The sequence below is a fragment of the Bison bison genome, unplaced genomic scaffold (assembly GCF_000754665.1).
Source record: "Bison bison bison isolate TAMUID 2011002044 unplaced genomic scaffold, Bison_UMD1.0 scf7180017864484, whole genome shotgun sequence".
NCBI lineage: Eukaryota > Metazoa > Chordata > Mammalia > Artiodactyla > Bovidae > Bison > Bison bison.
This window is the reverse complement of record NW_011495044.1, coordinates 5658294-5679156: the sequence shown is the minus strand read 5'-3', so window position 1 is coordinate 5679156 and position 20863 is coordinate 5658294. Positions and strand designations below refer to the sequence as shown.

Below are 20863 nucleotides of genomic sequence, written 5' to 3'. Positions count from 1 at the left end.
GACAGCAAAGGTCCATCTAGTGAAGGCTATGGTTTTTCCTATGGTCATGTATAGATGTGAGAGTTGGACTGTGAAGAAGGCTGAGCGCTGAAGAATTGATGCTTTTGAAGTGTGGTGTTGGAAAAGACTCTTGAGAGTCCCTTGGACTGCAAGGAGATCCAACCAGTCCATTCTGAAGGAGATCAGCCCTGGGATTTCTTTGGAAGGAATGATGCTAAAGCTGAAACTCCAGTACTTTGGCCACCTCATGTGAAGAGTTGACTCATTGGAAAAGACTCTGATGCTGGGAGGGATTGGGGGCAGGAGGAGAAGGGGGCGACAGAGGATGAGATGTCTGGATGGCATCACTGACTCGATGGTCGTGAGTCTGAGTGAACTCCGGGAGTTGGTTATGGACAGGGAGGCCTGGCGTGCTGCGATTCATGGGGTCGCAAAGAGCTGGACACGACTGAGTGACTGAACTGAACTGAACTGAACCTGAGGCCAGGCAAAGTTGGTGGTAGGAACTGACGGTTCCCATCACTGACTCTAAGTATGCAAATTCAGAAACACAGCGGGAGAGCCTTCCTTTCCTTCCAGCTAGAGGTCCCAGCCCTGATTGCTGTTCTAACCTCAAATGGCAGGAGGCGCTTTCCCTATTCAGCCCCTCCCTTCACCACCTGCCCCTTCACTCCCAGCTCAGTGTTTACAGGTCGGCCCAAGTGCTTTCAAGGCCGAGGGTGTCTGCTACATGTTTACAAGATAGAGAGGGGAGGGTGGCAGTTAGGGTGGGTCATGGCAGGAAGCGGGCCAAAGAAGCGCAGGTGTTTCTGGAGCCGGCCTTGCTGTGTGCCCGGCACTGGGCTTGGTGTTTGATATGCATCATCTCATGTCCATGGAGTCCCAACAACAAAACAACATCTCATGTCCTCTTTATAACAATACTATTTAGAGCTAAGGAAACTGACCTTCAGGAAGAGGTGGGATAGCAATCCAAATGCCTAAGACTCCAAAATGTTTCCACTCTGCCACGCTGGCCACCTGCTTACAGATGATCACCATACATTTGTGAAATAAATTTCAGTTCTCTTATTCCCAGGAAGAGCGAAACTGTGTGTCCCACGCCTAACTTCACCCCTGCCCCACCCTATCCCCCCACCCCCCACGGAGACTCATGAATAAAGAATAAAAAGTAACATATTCAGGAGTGAACAGAATCCTTCAGACACCCATACCAGGAAGGAGGAAACAACCTCGGAGACTTGCTGGGCAGGAAGCAGCCAGAGACTGTCCGGCCCTGGCTGTGGTCTCCCGGGGCAGAGGTCTAGGGAGGACTAGGATCTGGCTCAGTTGGAGGGAGGAGAGAAATGTGGGACTGGAGTTGGGGACAGGTTACTGAGGAGAACAGGATGAAGGGGGAGAAAGAAGGCGAGAGATTGACCAGGGCTCAGAGGGGCAACGGCATTACCTGGTCCTCCCACCATCGGGGAGAGGGGTGAGTCAGAGACAGCCCCCTGACTCCTGGCCCAACCTGCTGCCAACTTTTAAAATGAAAGTGGCAGGAGCGGACACTCCTGAAGCCTCCTCCGGAAGGAGGTTGCTAAGGGAGCACTCCTCGGTCGGCCCTGGGCCTCGGGCGCTCCCCACCCCCGACCCGCCCGACAGAGGGACCCGGTCGACGGCTCCCACCGCCCTCACCAGAGCCGGCAGCTTACCTGGGGGAGGCCAAGATGCGTCCCAGGCAGGACAGGCTGCTCCCTGCCAAGGGGCTGCCTCAGGTATCCTGAAGTTCCCGCCCTGCCAGACACTCCTAGGTAGCTCCTCAAATTAAAATCCTCCGCACAGTTTCCCGCTCGCCCAGCCCTGGGGGAGGGAGCCCGAGGAAATTCCCTCCCAGCCCTAAGAGGGCCTGGGCCGGGCCAGCCAGCTCGGCAACCTCAGCCCTGGGCTGGCCCTGGATGAATGAGCCCTTCCGCTCCGCCTGTCTGGGTTTGTGCCAGTGAGCCCGTGACCGCCCCTTTGCTCTTTCTCCTTGGCCCTGGCCCTGAACTCCAATCCTCTTCCTAGTCCTACCCTCCCAGGTCTCTTGCTCTGTTCTCAGCTCTCTGGAGAGACCTCAGCCAGAGGACTCCCTTCTTTTCCCACCTTCTTATTCCTGATTCCTTGTCAAAAAGATGCTGGAGAGCAAGAGAGCTTATTGATGCATCCCACAGGGGTCGGCGCCCCAAGACCCAGAGCAAGACAGAGCCAGATAGAGAATGGATGGAGGGGGGAAGGGGGTCTAAGGAAAAAACAGTCTTCCCTCCTATGTTTCTTCTTTACTCACATAGGAATACCATCCAACACTTCTGACACCAGGTGTGTGGGTTTAACCCACCCCAAACAATTCTGCAATAGCAGCTGGGTGTCCTCCAGTTTAACTCAGTTCTGACACAATCTACCTGAAGTGAATGTCAGATGCCCCAGGTGAAGGGCTCAAACTGCTGCCCACTTTAGAAGCCAGTTGCAAGAAGTAGGTCCCCAGGTCACCCATAACTTTCGTCCAACTTAGCTACACATCAGAGGTTCCTGTGTTCCCTTCCTGACATCTAGGGTGCGGTCTGGATGGTTACCAAGCACAGGAGTGTCTGTCCTCGTGGAGTTGGGATGCAACACCCTACCCATAGGTGGATGCGTTTACCAACCTGGAAAGTCCCTGAACTCCTAATGTTGGGATTTTATGGAGACCTCCTCACATAGGCATGATCAATTATTAACTCCATGTCCAGCCCCTCTATCCTGTCAGACTATAGAAAATTTCAATCTTCTAATACTGCCTGGCTTGGTCTTTCTAGTGACGAACTCCCATTCAGGAGCTCACCCAGAGTGGCCTCATTAAAACAAAAGATGTTCATTGTGCTCTTATCTGGACTGAGAAGTTTTACAAGTGTTTTAAGAGCCTTGTGTCAGGGACAGAGTCAAAAACCAAATATTAGAACAAAAAGATGCTGGCAGCGCTCTTATCACTTGGGAAATTACAAGACTTTTAGGCGCTCTCTCTAAACCAGGAACCTGGGACAGAGACCAATATATACATTTTTTTTCTATTATCTCACACAAGGGAACCAAACAGCTGGAAAAAAGATATTTAGGAGTGGTACAGAAATAGCAACTGTACCTGGGAGATGCCCTAAAGCACTAAAGATGGATCGCTGAGCCTTTTCTTAGGAGCTTAAGGGAGTAGCACCCCACCCCTATTTCCTAACTAAAGTAGGGGGCACAGTCACCTGTTAGGAGTTAGAGGGATAAAGGTTGGATGGAAGATTGCAAGGAATTGTCAAATGTTTGAAAAAACTATTGAGAGGAGAGAAACTTGACCAAAGTAATGTAGAGGCTCACAGAGGAGTATGGAGAGTCCAATCAGAACAACACACATACATGGAGACTTCCCTGGTGGTCCAGTGGTTAAGAATCCTTCTTCCAATGCAGGGGACGTGCGTTTGATCCAGAGTCAGGAAACAAAGATCCCAAGCCTGGGTGCTGTAACTACTGAGCACGTGCACTCTGGAGCCTGCGCCCTTAAATAAAAAGAACACAGATTAACAAGGAGGCAAGGTTGAGGGGCCCTCAGGGCAGCTCCTGTCCTAAGTGACGTGATGGTGAGATCAATGGGAAATGGATGAGACTCATGGGGAATGCCACCAACACCGTTCAGCTCCCAGATCTAGGGGAGATGTTCTGTAAGATGGGAGCTGTCTACAGAGAAAAGGTCCTGCTTTAAGGGACTGTGGGCAGCCATGAAAGTGCGAAGAGCATCTGAGGCCAGCAGTGGCAGTGCTGGGTTGCAGAACTGCAAGGGAACAGTGGCTGTGCCAACTCGACTCCAGGATCCAGTTCTCCCCACCAAGTAAAGCAGGACCCGGGCTGTCAGAGACACCATTGAGCAGTCCAGCCTCCAACCAACCTCCCTTGTTCTTGTCTCACCCTCAACAAGCTGCTTCCTGACTGTGACTTGGTTTCTCAAGCTATGTGATTTCAGAGAAGGAACGTGTCTGGTCACACCCAACACACACATAAGTTAGGGAGCTCTCAGAGACCAAAGCCTGTATTTAATTTATCTCTGTGTCCCCAGCACCCAGCACCGGGTTCAGCAATTAGTTGGGGTTCAGCAATTAGTTGGGGTTCAAAACGGTATTTGAAAAACAGACCTGGGGAAGACTGATATGCCTTTAAATACATTTGGTAAATTAATAAATTCTCATTTAGGATTTGTGTATTGGTTGCTGTTGAAACCCCATTCATATGAATCAGTGCCTACAAATCATGTCAGTTCTGAAACATTGACAAATGTTTCTAAATCTGCAAAATTCAGAGCCTGGCCCTGCACTGTGGTGAATTCACCAAAATCATACTCATTTCCCTTTTTAAAATTTATTTTATTGAAGTATAGTTAATTTACAATTTGTGGTAATTTCTGCTATACATCAAAGTGATTATATATATATATAATATATATATTATATATATACACACACACACACACACATACATTCTTTTTCATATTCTTTTCCATTATGGCTTATCAGAAGATACTGAATATCCCTGTGTTATACAGTAGGGCCTTCTTTATCCATTCTGTATATAATAATTTGCATCTGCTAATCCCAAACTCTCAATCCATCCTCCCCCATTCCCTCCCCCTTGGCAACAAGTCTGCTCTCTATATCTTTAAGTCTGTTTCTGTCCTGCAAAGAAGTTTATTTGTGTCATACTTTATATTCCATATGTAAGTGATATCCTATGGTATTTGTCTATTTCTGACTTACTTCACTTAGTATGTTAATCTCTAGCTCCATCCATGTTGCTACCAACAACATTATTTCATTCTTTTTTATGGCTGAGTAGTATTCCATTGTATATAAATATGATGGCCCTCTAGATCAGTGAACCAGGCTTCTTCTTTGTAAAGTAGCATACCCAGCACCATCCCTCCTCATCCAACCAACATCATGAGATCTAGATCTTTTGCCTGGGAATTCCCAGGCAGCCCAGCGTTTAGGACTGGGCTTTGCTGCTCTGGCAAAGAACATAGCAGGATGATTGGACTGATTTGGGTTTGGGTACTATAGGAAGGCAAGGGCCATGCATCTTTCCAGCTCACCACACCCAGCTCCTCCTCATTCATCCCGCAAAACTTTGGCTGTCGTATATGTAATCTGTGCCCAGAATTTGTTTCATTGGTTTTTCAATGTCCTCAGAAAGAGGACATTTGACTCAGGCTGGGCCAATTTGTTTCCTTTTCCTAAAAATGGCCGTAGGGGAAGGGAGACTCTACTTTGTCTCTGCTTATAGCTGTAACTAAAAGAAGTAAGCCTGGGAGCTACAGAGAGTTCCTTACGAAGAAATGCACAGTTAACGAGTCTTTTCCATGGCACTCTGAACTTGCCACACAACTTCTGACACTTCTGGTCACCAAATGTGTGACCACTAAGCAATTCTCTGTGACCCCAGCTGAGTGTCCTACAGTTAACTCTGTTCTGACACGATTGCCCTGAAGAGAGTGTCACATCACACAGATGAAGGGCTCAGTCCCATGGGACTGTCCCCACTTCAGATGCCAGTCCCAAATAACAGGTTACCCAAGACTTCTAAACAACTTGGTTACAAATTGGAAGTTCCCACATTCCTGTACTCAAATTTGAGTAACTTGCTACAGTGGATCACAGAACTCGGAAACACATTTACCAGTCTGTTAAAAAATTATGTGATAAAGGATACAGATGAAGAGGCAGGTGAAGACATACAGGGCGAGGTCTGGGAGGGTCCCAAGAGCAGGAGCTTCTGTTTCTATGGAGTTAGGGGGCATACCTTCCCAGTATACGGCTGTTTCACCAGCATGAAAGCTCTCAGAAGCCCATGCTATTGGCATTTTACAGAGGCTTACTTGTATAGGCGTGATCAATTATTAACTCCCATTTCCAACCCTTCTACCCTCACTAGAGAAGTGAGGGTGGAGGCAGGGCTGAAAATTCCAAGCTTCTAATCATGGCTTGGTCTTTCTGGTGACCAGCCCCCATCCAGGAGCCCACTCAAAGTTGCCCCATTAAAAAGAAAGATGCTCTTATCTATTAAGAAACTACAAGGGTTTCAGCAGCTGAGCCAGGAACTGGCTGCAGAGACCCGTGCATATGTTCTATTTTCTCACACACACCATAACACCTACCACAATGTAAATACCTGGATGCATGTCTTTCTCTTTCCCTGCTAAAGAGATGATGAGCTCTTCAAGAACAGTAACCGTCACTGTTTCATCTTTGTATCCATGCAATTATGCCCCAAATATGACACGAAGTAGGAAACAATGAAGGCTGAACTTTCAAACTGGGCAACAAAAATGAGGTTCCCACCTTTCTGAGGTGAAGACTCCCTCAGCCACCAGCAGGTGTCAGGACATGTCTCTGTGGCTTCTGACTACCAAGCTCCTTGTCTGATCCATAGCAATTGGTAAAAGTACAGGTGAGTCACTGAAGGTATGAAGAGTGACCACCTGGACAACTCTAAGGCCAGGGTGTCGGGCTCTAACAAGAAGTGGTATAATTGAGGCTGCAACAAGCTACTCATTGTATTCCTCCAGGTTCCCGATAGCATGTTTCCCGATAGCAGGTTGTGTGTGTGTGTGTGTGTGTGTGTGTGTGTGTGTGTGAGTGTGTGTTAGTCACTCGACTCTTTGGGACCCCATGGGCTGCAGCCTGCCAGGCTCCTGTGTCCATGGGATTCTCCAGGCAAGAATACTGGGGTGGGTTGCCATTTCCTCCTCCACCTAAACAGGTTAGATGAACTGCAAAGAGAAGTCTCCCAATAAGTGATCTTTCCTTATGGGTTTTAGCATTCTATGTCTAAAGGAAAAATAAATTGTTAAAAAGATACTCATCTATGAAAAAGTACAGAAAATCTAATACAGAGGAGCTGATAAAGAATCCGCCTGCAGTGCGGGATAGCTGGGTACGATCCCTGGGTTGGGAAAATCCCCTGGAGAAGGGAACGGCTACCCACTCCAGTATTCTGGCTTGGAGAATTCCATGAACTGTAGAGTCCATGGGGTCACAAAGAGTCGGACATAACTGAGGACTTTCACTTCACTTCACTTCACTTCAAAAAAAAAGGCAAAAACAAAGCAAACAAAAGAAACTAGATAAAATGAAAAGAAAATCTTGTAAATGCACGACTGACCTTGACCGGAATGTGAGGCGTCTCTAGGAGAAAACAGGAGTAAGCAAGTGTGAGACTCATATTTGAACCAGTGCCATATACAGATTCCTAGTGACCCAGCATCTGTGTTTTCATGAACCATGGAGGTAAGGAAAAGTAAAAGTTACTCAGTCACGTCTGACTCTTTGCAACCCCATGGACTGTGATGAATTCTCCAAACCAGAATACTGGAGTAGGTTTGCCAGGCCCTCCTCCATGGGATCTTTGCAACCCAGGGATCGAACCCAGGTCTCCCAAATTATAAGTGGATTCTTTACCATCTGAGCCACCAGAGAAACCCAAGAAAACTGAAGTGGGTAGCCTATCCCTTCTCCAGGGGATTCTTCCCTACCCAAGAATCAAACCGGGGTCTCCTGCATTGCAGGTAGACTCTTTACCAGCTGAGCTAGAGGGAAGCCCACCTTGGGTCTAAAGAGAGCAGAAAATAAAGTCAGAGGGCGAGGCTGAGCCTCTCCAGCACCCAAGCCACTAATAGCCTCGGCGGACAGTGAGCAAACTGAAAATAAAAACTGGGAAAGTGGGAGTGGAGATGCAGGCCTATCTTCACTTGGATCAGAGAAGAGTGAAAAATAAACACAAAACCGTCTCTCCTGAGAATTCTCTATCCCATGCCTCCACTTATACGTGTTTACCTTGGGACATACTCTCCTTATCTGTATGAACCAAACACTCCAAGGTGAAAATTTAGAGTGTTTCTGGGTTGGCAGGGCAGAGAGACAGCTGGGAGAAGCAAACCCAAACTTCCTCTTGAAGAATATGATTAAACTCAGGCCTCAAATATTTCCCACAAAGTTTCAACATGACTCACAATTTTTTTAAAAAGCCTCTGACTGCTCGAAGAAACAAATCCCTATAAGCGGAAACAACCAGCTAGAGGAACATACCCATAAAGATCAGAAATATGTTTTTTTTTTAATTAAAAAAAAATTTTGGCTGCATTGAGTCTCCATTGCTGCACATGGGCTTTCTCTAGTTGCAGTGAGTGGGGTCTACTCTCCCTTGTGGTGCCTGGGCCTCTCATTGGGTTTCTCTTGTTGTAAAACATGGACTCGAGACGCTTGGGCTTCAGTAGTTGCAGCCCCCCAGGCTCTGGGACTTAGGCTCAGTAGCTGGGATACACAGGATTTAGTGGGCTGTGGGTGGGGTCCCGTGCCATGTGGGATCTTTCTAGACCAAGGATTGAACCCGTGTCCCCAGCATTGCAAGTTGGATTCTTAACCACTGGACCACCAGGAAAGTCCCAAGATACTGCTATTTTGAACTATAAACTATAGTTTAATTATGTTTAATTTGTTGAAATAAATTAGAGGGAATTAAAAGTACAACCAAGAAAAATCAAATAGCAATGACTGAAAGTCTAGGCAAGTAACAGTAGAGTCTAAAAATCCTGGATATTTTCCTTTGTTTAATTTCACTAGAGAAATTTAGGAACCCTTGACTGCCAGAAAAACCAACAATAGGGTAACTGGAAGGATTGGTATATGCAGCATGATTCCTGGCTGTAATCACTGTATTGAAATTCACCATACTAAAGTTTGTCAGGGGATGTAGCTCAGTGGTAGAGCGCATGCTTTGCATGTATGAGGCCCCGGGTTCAATCCCCGGCATCTCCATATTTTGGGCTTCCCACCTGGCTCAGTGGTAAAGAATCTGCCTGAAAAAAAAAAAAAAAAAAGAATCTGCCTGCTAGTGCAGAGGATGCACAAGATGCAGGTTTGATCTCTTGGCTCAGGAAGATCCTCTGGAGTAGGAAATAGCAACCCATTCCATTATTCTTGTCTGGAAAATTCCATCAGCAGAGGAGCCTGGCAGGCTACAGTCCATGGGGTCACAAGGAGTTGGACGTGACTGAGTATGTGCGTGCACACACACATACACACACATGCCTGCAAGTTATAGAGACTGGTAAAGGTTTTAATTTAGAACTGCTGACCTTAGTTAAACTTCTCAGAATTTTTTTTTGATAAAATATACGTAACATAGTATTTACCATTTTAACCATCTTTAAGTGTACAACTCAGTGGATTCTCATTACTTTTTAAGTCTTCTCTTTGTTCTTGATGTTTTGTTGTTCAGTCACTAAGTCAAGTCCAACTCTGCGACCCCATGGACTGCAGCACACCAGGCTTCCCTGTCCTCCACTATCTCCTGGAGTTTGCTCAAACTCATGTCCATTGAGTCAGTGATGCTATCTAACCATCCCATCCTCTGCCTCCACCTTCTCCTCTTGCCTTCAGTCTTTCCCAGCATCAGGATCTTTTCTAACGAGTCAGCTCTGTGCATCAGGTGGCCAAAGTATTGGAGCTTTACCTTCAGCATCAGGCCTTCTAATGAATATTCAGGGTTGATTTCTTTAGGATTGACTGATTTGATCTCCTTGCAGTCCAAGAGACTCTTAAGACTCTTCTCCAGCACCACAGTTCAAACGCATCAATTCTTCTGTGCTTAGCCTTCTTTATGGTCCAACTCTCACATCTGTACATGACTACATGAAAAACCATAGCTTTGGCTAGACAGACCTTTGTAGGAAAAGTGATGTCTGCTTTTTAATAGTCTGTTTAGGTTTGTCATAGGTTTCCTTCCAAGGAGCAAGCATCTTTTAATTTCATGGCTGCAATCAACGTCCACAGTGATTTCGGAGCCTAGGAAAAGAAAATCTGTCACGGCTTCCACTTTTTCCCCTTCTATTTGCCATGAAGTGATGGGACCAGATGCCATGATCTTAGTTTTTTGGTGATGGTTTTATAACATGGTGAATATAACCAATACCACTGAATCATATATTTAAAATTGCTTCAAATGGCAAATTTCACATTATGTGTATTTTACCAGAATAATAAAATATGTAAGAAGAATACCAAAAAGATAAATTTAAAAATCTGAAAATTTAAAAAACATATTTTCAAATGATTGATGGTCAAGGAAGAAATCATCATGGAAACTAGAAAATAGATCATACCATTGTAAATCAACTATACTTTAATTTAAAAAGTAAAAAGAAAATACTTGAAACTAAAATATTACAGGTCAAATTTTTTGGCATGCAGCAAAAGTAGTACTTACAGAGAAATAATATATTTAAATAGTGTGTTAATGACCTATTGCTATATAAGTAATTGCCCCAAAACTTAATGATTCAGTTTTAGCAGCAAGCATTTGTTATCTCTTACATTTAATTTCAAAAGCAGCTTTGTTGAATGGTCCTCAGAATCTCTAATGAGGCTGCAGTCATCTGAAGGCTTGACTGGGGCTGGAGGATGTACTTTAAGTGTCTCAGTCATCTTGTTGGCAACTTGGTACATCCTGTTAGCAGGAGGCCTCCATTCCTTTCCTTGTGGATTTCCTCACAGGGCTGATTGGGTTCACACAACCTAGTGGCTGATTTACCCCAGAGCAAACATCCCAAGGTACTGAGGTTGAAGCCACAATGCCTGTTATAATCTAGTCTCAAAGTCACACAGCATCACTACTACCATCATAGAAACCAACCCTGATTCACTGAGGGAGGAAACTACTCAAGGGTGTGAATATTAAGTGGCAAGGACCTTCAACGACCATTAGGAACTTACTACTAGAAACAGTGAAAATATTCAAAACATTTTTTCAGGGCCTCCATCATGGTCCACTGGCTAAGACTCCATGCTCTCATTGCAGGGGACTCAGGTTCCACCTCTGCTCAGAGAACTAGATCCTACATGCTGCAACTGCAGCTAAAGATTCTACATGCCGCCACGAAAACCTGCTACAGCCAAACAAATAAAATAAAAGCATTTTTAAATTAAATTCCAAATATACAAAGAACTGAAACAAACAGGGCAAAAAGTCCAAACCTTTGGAAGAAAATATAGCAAAATGTCTTTAAGAACTTTGGCTAAGAAGAATTTCTTAAAGATGTAAATAAATGCATAGCGTTAAGGAGAAGATTGATGAATTTAGCCACTTTAAAATGAATGGCTTTTTATCAAAGAGAATGAAACGAAAAGCAACCAAACAGAAAAATGGGCAAAATACATTTTTTAAATTTATTTATTTTTTATTGAACGATAATTGCTTTACAAATTTTGCTGTTTTCTGTCAAACCTCAACATGAATCAGCCATCAGATCAGATCAGATCAGTCGCTCAGTCGTGTCTGACTCTTTGCAACCCCATGAATCGCAGCACACCAGGCCTCCCTGTCCATCACCAACTCCCGGAGTTCACCCAGACTCACGTCCATCGAGTCAGTGATGCCATCCAGCCATCTCATCCTCTGTCGTCCCCTTCTCCTCCTGCCCCTAATCCCTCCCAGCATCAGAGTCTTTTCCAATGAGTCAACTCTTCGCAGGAGGTGGCCAAAGTACTGGAGTTTCAGCTTTAGCATCATTCCTTCCAAAGAAATCCCAGGGCTGATCTCCTTCAGAATGGACTGGTTGGATCTGCTTGCAGTCCAAGGGACTCTCAAGAGTCTTCTCCAACACCACACTTCAAAAGCATCAATTCTTCGGCGTTCAGCCTTCTTCACAGTCCAACTCTCACATCCATACATGACCACAGGAAAAACCATAGTCTTGACTAGACGAACCTTTGTTGGCAAAGTAATGTCTCTGCTTTTGAATATGCTATCTAGGTTGGTCATAACTTTCCTTCCAAGGAGTAAGCGTCTTTTAATTTCATGGCTGCAGTCACCATCTGCAGTGATTTTGGAGCCCAGAAAAATAAAGCCATAGGTGTACATATATCCCCTCCCTTTTGAACCTCCCTCCCATCTCCCTCCCCATCCCACCCCTCTAGGTTGATACAGAGCCCCTATTTGAGTTTCCTGAGCCATACAGCAAATTCCTGTTGACTATCTATTTTACACATGGTTATGTAAGTTTCCATGTTACCCTTTCCATACATCTCTCCTCCCTCTCCTCCCCTCTCCTCATGTTGATAAGTCCCTTCTCTGTGTCTATTTCTCCATTGTTGCCCTGTAAATACATTTTTCAGTACCATTTTTCTAGATTCTGTATATATGCATTAGAAAATGATGTTTATCTTTCTCTTTCTGACTCACTTCACTCTGTATAATAGGGTCTGCTGCTGCTAAGTCACTTCAGTCGTGTCTGACTCTGTGCAACCCCATAGACGGTAGCCCACCAGGCTCCCTTGTCCCTGGGATTCTCAAGGCAAGAACACTGGAGTGGGTTGCCATTTCCTTCTCCAATGCGTGAAAGTTAAAAGTGAAAGCAAAAAGTGAAAGCAAAGTCGCTCAGTCGTGTCCGACCCTCAGCAACCCCATGGACTGCAGCCTCCTAGGCTCCTCCATCCATGGGATTTTCCTCATCCAACTCATTAGAACTGACTCAAATGTGTTTATTTTTATGGCTGAGTATTGTTACATTGTGTATATGTACCACAACTTCTTTATCCATTCATCATCTGTCAATGGACATCTAGGTTGCTTCCATGTTCTAGCTATGGTAAATAGTGCTGCAGTGCACAATAGGATACATGTGTCTCTTTCAATTTGGTTTCCTCAGGGTATATGAGTAGGAGTGGGATTGCTGGGTCATATGGTGGTTTTATTTCTAGGTTTTAAGGAATCTCCATACCGTCTTCCATAGTGGCTGTATCAATCTCCATTCCCACCAACACTGCAAGAGGGTTCCCTTTTCTCCACACCCTCTCCAGCATTTATTGTTTGTAGACTTTTTGATGAGGGCCATTCTGATCCGTGTGAGGTGATATCTCATTGTAGTTTTGATTTGCATTTTTTTACTAATGAGCGACATTGAGCATCTTTTCATGTGTTTGTTAGCCATCCGTATGTCTTCTTTGGAGAAATGTCTGTTTAGATCTTTTCCCCACTTTTTGATTGGGTTGTTTGTTTTTCTGGTATTGAGTTGTATGAGCTGCTTGTATATTTTGGAAATTAATCCTTTGTCAGTTGTTTCATTTGCTATTATTATCTCTCATTCTGAGGATTGTCTTTTCACCTTGCTTATAGTTTCGTTTGCTGTGCAAAAGCTTTTAAGTTTAATCAGGTCCAACTTGTTTACTTTTGCTTTTATTTCCGTTACTCTAGGAGGTGGGTCATAGAGGATCTCGCTTTGATTTATGTCATCAAGTGTTCTGCCTGTTTTCCTCTAAGAGTTTCATAGTTTCTGGTCTTACATTTAGGTCTTTAATCCATTTTTAGTTTATATTTGTGTATGGTGTTAGGAAGTATTCTAATTTCATTGTTTTACATGTAGCTGTCCAGTTTTCCCAGCACCATTTATTGAAGAGACTGTCTTTGCCCAGCAAAAGACATTTTACAGGTTCTTCTGTCCATGGAATTCTCCACACAAGAATACTGGAGTGGGTAGCCATTCTCTTCTTCAAGGGATCTTCCCAACCCAGAGACTGAACCCAGGTCTCCCCATTGCAGGCAAATTCTTTACCGTCTGAGCCACCACAGAAGCCCAGGCTGTTCATAATATCTCCATTTTCTTTGCAGACTTCTATGATTTCATTTTTCTATTGCCATGTTTTGCAGTTTTATAAAATTTAAAGCTTTCTTTACAAATTGAAGTACTGTTAATTTACAATGTTGTGTTAATTTCAACTCTACAGCCACGTGATTTGGTTTTATATGCATTTTTTATCAGATTATTTTCTAATGTAGATTATACAGGAAAAAATTTAAACTTCTATTTGTTCTATATACTTGAAGCAGACACAGTTATCTCAGAAGGTTCTGAATGACAATATTGATAATAGGGAGATTGTACGGTATGGGTCATTTCTCTTTGGCCAGTGTCCCAAGTATATTCCACAAATTTTAGTCTCATTAGATGAGTCCCAAAAAAGGGGTTTCTTAGTTAATTAAACAAAGGAAGTGTTTCATATTATAATCCTCCCTTGAAGAGTCACAGTGCATGTCAGCATCATGAGGCTCTAAGAAGTCCGGTATCAAACAGAGAAGTCTGTTCAACTTTGCTTCACCTAGTACTTCCCAAGCTTGTCAGACCTCTTTCCTGTGACATTTTCCATAATATCTGCTAAATAGTTCCCCTCAACTAGCAATGCCTTCTTGGAATAGTTTTATGGACTAAATAGGATATTTTTTCCCAAATTTACTTACAAAATAAATGCACTATTTTTTAATACATCTTTGGGGATAAATTTGGAGATGGCAATTTTGTTATACTGTTACAGACCACATTACAGCTAGGCTCCCCTGATTACCATTACTCTTCTTTTTTAGAACAACACAAATTTATTATCTCACAGTTCCCGTGAGTAAGGAGTATGGCTACAGGTTAGCTGAATCATCTGCTCAGTATCTCACAGTGTTGAAGTGGGACACAATCAAGGTGTCCAAAAGGGATACAGTCTCATCTGAAGTTCACTGAATGTCGGCAGAGTTCAGTTCCTTATGGTTGTCAGCCTGAGGTCCTTGCTTTCCTGAGGGTTTCTGTCATTATTCTTGAAAATGGAGAGTATATTAATTATCTATTGCTATATAACAAATTACCCCCAAATTTAGTGGCATACAACAACAATAAACTATTACATCTCACAGTTCCTGTGGATCAGGAATGCAGGAGCAATTTGGCAGGGAAGTTCAGAATCTTTCATGAGGTTGCAATTGAGATGTCAACTAGAGTTGTAGTCGTCTGAAAGCTTGACTGGGGTTAGGGATCTGCTTCCAAATGGGAAAGTTGCTGTCAGCTGTTGGTAGGAGGCCTCAGTTCCTTTCCATGTGAGTATCTCCCAGAGTTACTTAGAATCTTCATAAAATAGTGACTTGTTCCTCAAAAGCAAGTTTCCCAAGAGACTAAAGTGGAAGACCTACTTTATGACCTACACTCAGGAGGTTCATACTATCACTTTGGGAGAATTCTAAAGATCTCACAAGTCAGTCTTTATTAAATGTGGAAGGGAAGAACACAAGAGAATGAATATCACAAGGCCAGAGTAAATCTTAAATATTCCCACCTCCCATACATGCACAAAAAGTAATTATGTAGTTTAAGAGGTGTTAACTAAATTATTAACAAAATTATTGTGACAATCATTTTGCAATATATGGTGGTGGTTTAGTTGCAAAGTCATGTCCAACTCTTGTAACCCCATGGACTGTAGCCTGCCAGGCTCCTCTGCCTGTGGGATTCTCCAGGCAAGAATACTAGAGTAGATTGCCGTTTCCTTCTCCAGGGGATCTTCACAACTCAGGAATTGAACCAGGGTTTCCTGCATTGCAGGTAGATTCTTTAACAACTGAGCTATGAGGGAAGCCCTTGCAATATATAGGCATACCAAATTATCAAGTTATATCCCTTAAGCTTGCACAGTATTACATGTCAATCAGCTCTCAATAAAACTGGGAAATTTTTTTTTCTGAAAAAATATTCCCTTGTATAGAATTACTATATTTTATCCATATATCAATTGATGGACACTTAGGGTGTTTAATACCTTTTGGTTGTAACATTTTTTAAATAAAAAATAAATAAATATCAAAAGGAGAGGATTATTGGGTACCATCTTGGAGCCTAGCTACCAAAGTTGTTGGACTATATTGAAAACAAATATTTCCCTCTCACCTCAGTCTATGACATAATAATCTGGAAAATAATATGTACATACAATTGAATGGGACTAAAGAATAAAGAATATTGAGAGTTAATGAAAGTGTCTTGAATTTTCTTGGCAAGTTACTATTGCTCCAGGATTCCTTGAAGTTCTGTCTTGATTACACCTTGAAAGATGGCTCTGTCCTCATTTTCTATCAGATTATTTATAAGCAAAAATGGATTCCATCTATTCTACATTTCATTCTTTAAGTGAACCATGTTCTCTAGGTTTGTGGTTGAAGAGTCAAAAACTAAAACAAAACAAAAAAAAGACTTTTCCTAGACTGATAAGATGAAAGTTACATGCAAAATGGAATATAGTAGAAGATACTTAGGAATTCAAAGTTTATCAATATCTCAGTGAGGGCATGCATGCTAAGTCGCTTCAGTCATGTCCAACTCTCTGCGACCCTAAGGACTATAGCCAGCCAGGCTCCTCTGTCCATAGGATTCTCCAGGCAAGAATACTGGAGTGGGTTGCCATGCACTTCTCCAGGGGATCTACCTAACCCAGGGATTGAACCCATGTCTCTTACCTCTCTTGCATTGGCAGGTGGGTTCTTTACCACTAATGCCACCTGGGAAGCTCTATTAACATCTCAGTGTCCTCAAGCAAATTAAGCCTAATAGTCCTTTCTTATAGGAGACTCTGTGCTTGTGTGTTTAAGGGAAAAAAAAAACAAGTATAAATCAAGGTCAATTAAAAAGATTTCTATAAATTTTTATGGAAGAGGCTTTATAGTATTTTCTCATTTAGATCATTTGCTTAAATATTCCGAAGTAAGTAAAGAACTAAGGGCCATTTTGTTGCAGAACATTTAGACTGTTCTGACTAATGCAATGTTTCTTTTTTTTTTTTAATATGGAACACTTCATGAATTTTTGTGTCATCATTGAGCACAAAAATCATTGAGCATCATTCAGGCCATGCTAATCTTCTCTGTATTGTTCCCATTTTAGTATATATACCGCCAAAGCGAGCATCACCTACCTATTTACCTGAATTCCACAGATTTCATGTCAGCTAAATGAACTTGAAATTTAGTCTGTCTTGGAGAAGCACTTTCTGTGGCAGGGCTATGTCATTTCATCTTAAGCCTGCACATCCCCATGCGAGTTCAACAAGCAGACTGAGAAGTGTTATTTCTGTTCAGCCCTGTTTGCCCAGGCCACAGCATCATGTTTGTTTCCAAAGGTGTTCAGATTCTGTAAAACCAAGTGTTATAAATACTTAAAAAAGAATGAAATCCTCGCAAGATCAGACAGACTAAAGCGTTCCGGATAGCAACTATATAGAACTCACAGCGGTAATTCACTTGAATTTGAAAAACGTATTCCATAGATCTCACTGTCAAATAACAGGGAGAGCTATGGAATAAAACCACTGATGTGATGAAGAGAGTTGAAGAGATCAAACAGAAATGCCAAGCTAAATTTATAATGAACAAGTTGAAGAAAAATAAAAAACTACGTAAAGTTCAGAACATTAAAGCAGTCAAGCCAAGCATCCATCTTATCTGGGCCCTTCTTTCAGGTGAAGGAAAGTAGCAGGAAAACAAAAAGGTACAGAATTTACAACAGGATGTTGACATGGAAGATGTTTCTTAAAACTCTTACTGCTTGAAACCATTTCTTTAAGTGAATCTGGAAATCTCCTATGGAGGCATAGAACTTCTAAATTATTGATTTTTTCACATAAGATCACTCAGAAATGGATGAAAGTACTTCTCTCCTACAGCGTTATCTGTGGGACAGCAGGTAGTATGGATGCATCTCAATATTAACCCTTCACTGAGAGATACACTTCTGTAATTCATGAAAATTATGTTTGTAAATACAGAAGTGAACTGTGGACACAAAATGGCCATGCCATTTGGTTGATGGCAGTAGACAGCCTTTATGTAGTTCAGTCCAGTTCAGTCGCTCAGTCGTGTCCGACTCTGCGACCCCATGGTCTGCAGTATGCCAGGCCTCCCTGTCCATCACCAACTCCCGGAGCTTACCCAAGCTCATATCCATTGAGTCAGTGATGCCATCCAACCATCTCATCCTCTGTCATCCCCTTCTCCTCCTGCCCTCAATCTTTCCCAGTATCAGGGTCTTTTTCAATGAGTCAGTTCTTCGCATCAGGTGGCCAAAGTATTGGAGCTTCATCTTCAACATCACTCCTTGCAATGAATATTCAGGACTGATTTCCTTTAGGATTGACTGGTTGGATCTCCTTGCAGTCCAAGGGACTCTCAAGCATCTTCTCCAACACCACAGTTCAAAGCATCAATTCTTCGGCGCTTAACCTTCTTTATGGTCCAACTCCGACATCCATACATGACTACTGGAAAAACCATAGCTTTGACTAGATGGACCTTTGTTGGCAAAGTAATGTCTCTGCTTTTTAATATGCTGTCTAGGTTGGTCATAGCTTTTCTTTCAAAGAGGAAGCATCTTTTAATTTCATGACTGCAGTCATCATCAGCAGTGATTTTGGAACCCCCAAAATAAAGTCTGTCACTGATTCCATTGTTACCCATCTATTTGCCTTGACGTGATGGGACCTGATGCCATGATTTTAGTTTTTTGAATGTTGAGTTTTAAGCCAATTTTTTCACTCTCCTCTTTCACTTTCATCAAGAAGCTCTTTAGTTCCTCTTCACTTTCTGCCAAAAGGGTGATATCATCTGCATATTTGAGGTTATCGACATTTCTCCTGGCAATCTTGATTCCGCCTTGTGCTTCATCCAGCCCGGCATTTCACATGATGTACTCTGCATATAAGTTAAATATGCAAGGTGACAATATACAGCCTTGATGTACTCCTTTCCCAATTTGGAACCAGTCTCTTTTTCCATGTCCAGTTCTAACTGTTGCTTCCTGACCTGCATACAGATTTCTCAGGAGGCAGGTAAGATGGTCTGGTATTCCCATCTCTTTCAGAATTTTCCACAGTTTATTGTGGTCCACACAGTCAAAGGCTTTAGCATAGTCAGTGAAGTAGACATTTTTCTGGAATTCTCTTGCTTTTTCTATGATACAACAGATGTTGGCAATTTGATATCCAGTTCCTCTGCCTTTCCTAAATCCAGCTTGAACATCTGGAAGTTCACAGTTCACATACTGTTGAAGCCTGGCTTGGAGAATTTTGGGCATTACTTTGCTAGTGTGTGAGATGAGTCCAACTGTGTGGTAGTTTGAACATTCTTTGGCATTGCCTTTCTTTGGGATTGGAATGAAAACTGACCTTTTCCAGTCCTGTGGCCACTGCTGAGTTCTCCAAATTTGCTGGCATATTGAGTGCAGCACTTTCACAGCATCATCTTTTAGGGTTTGAAATAGCTCAACTGGAATTCCATCACCTCCACTAGCTATGTTCATAGTGATGCTTCCTAAGGCCCACTTGACTTCACATTCCAGGATGTCTGACTCTAGGTGAGTGATGATCACACCATCGTGGTTATCTGGGTCATTAAGATCTTTTTTGTATAGTTCTTCTGTGTGTTCTTGCCATCTCTTCTTAATATCTTCTGCTTCTGTTAGGTCCATACTGTTTCTGTCTTTTATTGTGCCCATCTTCATATGAAATGTTCCCTTGGTATGTCTAATTTTCTTGAAGAGATCTCTAGGCTTTCCCCATCCATTGATTTCCTGTTTCTTTGCATTTATCACTTAGTAAGGCTTTCTTATCTCACCTTGCTATTCTTTGGAACTCTGCATTCAGATGGATATATCTTTCCTTTTCTTCTTTGCCTTTCGCTTCTCTTCTTTTCTCAGCTATTTGTATGGCCTCCTCAGACAACCATTTTGCCTTTTTGCATTTCTTTTCCTTGGGGATGATTTTGATCACAGCCTCCTGTACAATGTTATAAACCTCCATCCATAGTTGTTCAGGCACTCTGTCTATCAGATCTAATTCCTTGAATCTATTTCTCACTTCCACTGTATAATTGTAAGGGATTTGATTTAGGGCATACCTGAATGGTCTAGTGGTTTTTCCTACTTTCTTCAACTTAAGTCTGAATTTGGCAATAAGGAGTTCATGATCTGAGCCACAGTCAGTTCCCAATCTTGTTTTTGCTGATTGTATAGAGCTTCTCCATCATCAGCTGCAAAGAATATAATCAATCTGATTTCAATATTGACCACCTGGTAATGTCCATGTGTAGAGTCATCTCTCGTATTGTCGGAAGAGGGTGGTTGCAATTTATATAGTAACTAATGACAAATTCATGACAAGTAATATATAAAATAAAATTTTCTTTGCAGTAAAATATTCCCTTAATGTTCTAGAAAGGATAAATCAAGGAACTAGCAATCTGTATGATAACTACCCTCAGGCAGTATCTCTTCTTTTGATTTTAGTATTTCCAATTTTGGTTTATTAGCATCTTAGAAGAACATAAGGGTTTGATATATTGAGGCCTAATTATGTTGGACTGTTTTGATCTGGCTTGAGTAGTAATATGGTAGGCATTTGTGAATAATGGGGATCAGTTGAATAGTCTGTTCCTGAAATAGCACTATATAATCTCCACTTTGGGAAATACTTAATTCTTTTTTAAAAAATATATTTCATTTATTTTATTTGGTTGCATTGAATCCTAGTTACAGCATGTGGGATCTAGTTCCCTGACCAGGGATCAAACCCAGGCCCCCTCCTTTGGGAGCATAGAGTCTTAGCCACTGGACCACACAGGAAATCCTGGGAATAGTTAATTCTTAGTTGAGACTCCTAGTAGAATAAGCTTTATTTTCCCAGGACTCCAGTACCTATTTAATTTTTTTTTTTTAATTTTTAAAAACTGGTCATTGTTTTTGAATTGCATATGTGGGCAATACATTATAGATTATTTTCACATAAAATTGTCTCTAAAGCGGGAAAAAGGAAAACAATTTAGTCTTTCTTAGCTACAAAATGAGAAACACTGGGCTGGAAGAAGCACAAGTTGGAATCAAGATTGCCGGGAGAAATATCAATAAGCTCAGATATGCAGATGACACCACCCTTATGGCAGAAAGTGAAGAGGAACTCAAAAGCCTCTTGATGAAAGTGAAAGAGGG

General features: G+C 42.4%; 1 protein-coding gene, 1 non-coding gene and 1 pseudogene across 2 annotated transcripts in view; 2 read left to right on the top strand and 1 right to left on the bottom strand.

Annotated features, from left to right (window-relative positions):
- RHBDL2 (rhomboid, veinlet-like 2 (Drosophila)) overlaps window positions 1-1792 on the bottom strand; it is a 58214-nt gene extending 56422 nt beyond the window's left edge. The window contains exon 1 of the mRNA XM_010862761.1: window positions 1695-1792. The gene's annotated coding sequence lies outside the window, so the exon portion shown is untranslated. The remainder of the gene's footprint in view (window positions 1-1694) is intronic.
- A 5515-nt stretch (window positions 1793-7307) lies between these two features.
- LOC105004995 lies at window positions 7308-17419 on the top strand (annotated as a pseudogene).
- On the top strand, window positions 8769-8840 carry TRNAA-UGC. Its single transcript has one exon. It is a non-coding gene; the product is annotated as a tRNA-Ala (tRNA).
- Window positions 17420-20863: the final 3444 nt, after the last annotated feature.